Below are 5000 nucleotides of genomic sequence, written 5' to 3' on the forward strand. Positions count from 1 at the left end.
TATAATGTATGCTATACGAAGTTATTACGGGGGCGGGGCAGATTGTAGCCCCGCCCAGCACACGCCCCCGGCCTCGACACCCCCGCTGGGGGCGGAGCTTGGTAGCTCGGCTCCGCCCCGCTCGCGCCTGCGTCACAGAGGGAAGCAGGCCACGCCCACAACGCCCATCAAGCTCGAAGTTCCGCCCTTCGCAGACAAATACACGGCGTAATCCCTGTGGCCACGCCCCTTGGGGGCGGGCCGCGCGTATTTTCGTCGCAGTGAGTCACGGCTTTGGAACGTGCGGCGTAGCTCCGCCCCGGGGCGTGGCCACCATATGCCCCCGCCCCGTCCGCCCAGACTTCTTTTTCTTTCGCATTCTTGTTAGACACCGGGAGAGACTGGGAGTTCAGCTGGTTTCCTGGCGCAAGGTGCCAGGGTCTCGCTGTGCGACCTTGGGCAAGCGTCCCCGCTCTCTGGATCTTTGTTTCCACTAATAAAATGTGAGGACGTGGGACAGTTGCTCTAGCCCTGCTTTCTCTGACCTGTTGGGACCATGACCTCTCTGATTTGAGGTCACCCGCCCGGGGTCAGCCCTCCCTCCCCATCTTTGGCTGCAGTGTCCTGAGGCACGCACTCCCCACACAAGTCACGTAGCCTCTCTGACCCGCAGTTTCCTCATCTGTAGAACAAGCCTGGTGACCCAATCTTCAGGGTACAGTCGAGGATCTTTGCACACTCTTCTGTCCCCCACTCCCAAACCCCGCCTCCAGGGGAAGGGGAAGCGAGACAAACCCCTAGCGACAGCGAAGGGTGTCTGTGGAGCTGGGACCTGAGAGGAAGCCACAATAGAACCCCAGAGGACAGAGATAATGGGCCTCTCTGTCGGCCCAGCTGTCCCCGTCAACCTAACAGAAGCAGCTGACCCAGGGACTGCCAGGAGCAGGGCAGCTGGGATCCCGTGTGGCTCTGGGAGGGTGTCGTGTGACAGGGTGGGGCACTATGAAGAGAAAGGATACAGATGTTTGAAGAGTGCCCTCCATGCTCCTGCCACTTGATTGCATGTTGGGATTTGATTTTCACAGCCGAATCCTATGAGGGGTGCCCTCATCACCTCAATTGTATCATGAGGTAACTGAGATTCAAGCTGGATTAAATCCAGATTTAATCCACTGCCAGCAGCCCAGTAGCCTTGAGCAAGTTGCTTCAGCTCTCTGTTCCTCCATTTCTGCATGTGAAAATGAGGTGATGACTGTCCACCTACCACATGGGGAAGTTGAAAAAATCAAGAGATAGTAATGTTGATTATTGTTTAGGGATTATGTGCTAGGTTCAACTCTAAAAGCTTTATGTTCATTGAATTCTTATAACAACTCTAGGAGGCAAACTATGGTTATCCCCATTTTATAGATGAAGAAACTGAGGCACAGAATGGGGAGGTAACTTTCCCAAAGGTCAGGGATGTGGACAGATGTAATCTATCACACAGAAGGAAAGAAGTAATATTTAATAACACAAGCGAGAAAGTGCATGCAGTGGCCCTGTGAGAGGCTGACTTCATCTCAGGGAACTTGCTCTGCAGTTTGGGAAGCCACACGTATGAGCCTCTGTTTGGGAGAACAAGGGTGTGGGGCAGTCTGGACCTGGAAGCTGAGGCCAAAGAGAGCAGGATTGGTCTGGGTAAGAGGGTTTTTAAAGTTGTGTCCTGGTGGCTAAGGAAGGAGATAGTCTGGGGAACCCTGGTGACTTGGGAACACCTTCAAAATACCATGCCAGCCTGTACCATCTACCCACCTTATTTCACATGGGAGAAGTAAACAGTGTTACTCAAGCATTGTGCTTAGGGGCCTCTTTGTTACAGCAGCCTACCGTGTCTGCTCACTACGACACTGTGCTGGGACGCAGCTGTGTACACCGCAGACGAGAGCTATCGTCAAGCTCACAGTTCGGTGGGAGAGACAAACATTAAACTAGGAAACAAAATCATAATTACAAAGTGTGGTAAGTGCTGTGAAAGGCAGAACCTGAGACTGCAAAAGAAAATGAAGGGCCTGATTTAGACAGTGGTCAGAGAAAGCCCCTTTGAAGAGATGAATTTTATTTTCACTTTTAACCATGTACATCTTATTTCAAAACATCATCATGATAAAATAAGACACTGACTATTAACAATGTGTGCTTTTATTTTCCCCCTTTCCTGCAATCTTGAAATATATTTCAACTTAAAACGAATAATAAACTCCCAAAATATGACACTCATTTTGAGAAATGCAGGCATACAAAGGACAATATTACCCGCAGAAATGCACCAAAGATGGGCCGGCCCGGTGGCGCACTGCTACAGTGCGCCGCTTGGGAAGCGCAGCGGCGCTCCCGCCGAGGGTTCGGATCCCACATACAGACCGGCCACTCACTGGCTGAGCGAGGTGCGGGGGCAACACCGAGGGTTGCGATCCCGTTGCCGGTCCCGGCCCAGTACGGGCGCGACACTGAGGGTTGCGATCTGTTGCCGGTCACAAAAAAAGAGACAAAAAGGAAAAAAAAAGAAAAAAGAAAAGAAATGCACCAAAGATGAATAGTAATGGGCACAGATCCAATATTTCAATATTAATTAATATTAATTAGATTGATTCATCCTATTACAGGATGTAACTAAAACCATGCCCTTTAAATTCAAGTGAGCACCTCCATTTCCATACATGTGATTTTATTTTATTTTATTTTTTTTTTCCTTTTTGTCTTTTTTACTGACCGGTACGGGATCGCAACCCTCGGTGTTGCGCCCACGCCACACTCAGCCAGTGAGCGGGAACTGGTCACCACATGGGATCCGAACCCTCAGCGGGAGCGCCGCCGCACTCCCAAGCGGCGCACCCTCCAGTGCGCCACCAGGCCGGCCCTATACATGTGATTTTATACATTTAACACAACTGGCAACAATAACAATGTTAGCTAGTATCTGTTAAACCCTTAATGAGTGCCAAGCACTGCTAAATATGTAGCATCTGTTTTATTTGTTTGTTTTTATGGATGAAGAGATAATTTTTTAAACAAGCAAAGGATAAGGCAAGTTGTATTCAAAGAGCAGAAAAAGGAGTATCCATAGTATTCCCAGCACGATGGGAAACTCTACGTACCAGGAGGCCCCCAGGAAAGAGGGGTCCCACTCAACAGTTTACTGAAAAGAGTTTAATGAAAGGATGATTTACCCCTGTGTGGGTGGGCTGAGGAAACCAGCAGGAGATGGTGCGGCACCAGGGCTGGCAGCAGTGGGAGCCCTCACCCCTAAACCTGAAGGGAGTGGGGAGGAGAGGTTTTCTAGAACCAGTGAGAGCCGCAGCTGTGGACAGAGGAAGCCTGAGGGGAGGACATCACAGATACCACCCCTACCCAAACTGGGGTGGCTAAGGAAGATACCCCAACTTTTCTCTCCTGCCGAACTTTGATGCCCTGCTGATACCTCCCATGAGCTGAACTCAACTGGAAGCCCTAGTGATGGCGTCCATAGGGGACAGCTTCATCTGTAGGGGGGCCACCGAGCAGGGTGGAAAACCATGGTGAGCAGGTTTGCGGGCTAGAGAGTAAGCAGAGAATAACTGCTGATGTTCTGGGCAACTTCAGAGGTTCCTCCAGCCCTCTCTGAGCTAACTCTGTAGCAGGAGTTGGGCTTGAAAAATGTCTCTACCTCCTGTCCCCAGAACTGCCCGCAGGGGTCTTGTTGACCTGGAGTACTCACAGGGCTTCACCATGGAAACCTGATACTCAGTCTTGGCTATCTCTACCTACCATTTGTACCCCAAGCCAAAGATCTGGTCCAACCAGGTGACCAAGTGATGCCCAAAGTGACCAGAAATCGCTGCTTCTGTTAGAGCCCCTGGGTACAACTTTTAGAGACCCAGCCTCTGCCAGACAAGTTGGGCAGGGCCTCTGGAGACTGGCTGCGATGTTTGGACACCTGGGTGGGGTGAAATCATCGCTCCCGCTCTAGACTTCTGGCAGGGAGAGGTTTGCTCCGCCTACGAGGGCTGGCCCCAAGGGAATCCCACAGCCATGGGAACTCATTAGCCCATAGTGCTGCCAACGACAAACACAGCACACACACACACACTCAGGTTCTCCCTCAGCCGCACAGATGGAGGAAGACAGCCACACACACACACACAGCTACAGGCACACACCCACAGCGCCACACCCAGATGCACAACCAGATGCACAGACAGGTACAGACGCACACGCAGATGCTCACAGATGCGCCCGCAGTGCGTGCAGCCCCTGCTGCTCTTCCAGTCTGAGTCTCCCTGATCGTCCCCGGAGGAAGGTGGGACACCCCGAAATATCGAGTGTCTTCATTGCTGTGCCTCCTCCCCAAAAAGGGAAGTTCCTGGCACACAAATATTGAAGGAAGGAAAGAGGAGAGGGAGGGAGGAAGGTACAGATATAGACATACATCTAGATGCACACGTGCCGAGCGCAGATGAAGGTTTTGTGGGGCCTGATGGTCATCCGATGAGAGAGGAGGGAGGACTAAAAAAAATTAAAACTGTGAATACAAAATTAGAGACCTTGGAAGGAGCCCAGGTGCAGAGCCTTGTAGCTTAACAGGAAATTTGCTTCTGTCACATGCATGAAAGAGAAATATAAGCCCACAAACACATGAAAGAGCACAGACACAGGCACCCCAGGCTCCCAAGACACACACATACACATACACGTGCACATGCACACATGCACACACACAGGCATGCACACATGCATGCTCTCCATGCCCACCTCCCACCTCCTCACCCCAGACCCCCACTCTGAGGATGTGGAGGAGCAGGGGGATGTGGGAGCTGCCTCTGCACTCAGCAAAGAGTGCTGACCACTGCCTTTAGAGCCAGCAACACCCTCCAGTGCCCACACCCCAACACCATCCCACTGCCTTTTCCTAACATAGGGAAACCAGGGCCCACAGAGGGAGGGGCATGAGCCCTGATTCGAGTCCTCTGGGAGAACAGCAGTACATACATCATCATGTGCAC

This window comes from Galeopterus variegatus, unplaced genomic scaffold, assembly GCF_000696425.1.
Source record: "Galeopterus variegatus unplaced genomic scaffold, G_variegatus-3.0.2 Scaffold855, whole genome shotgun sequence".
NCBI lineage: Eukaryota > Metazoa > Chordata > Mammalia > Dermoptera > Cynocephalidae > Galeopterus > Galeopterus variegatus.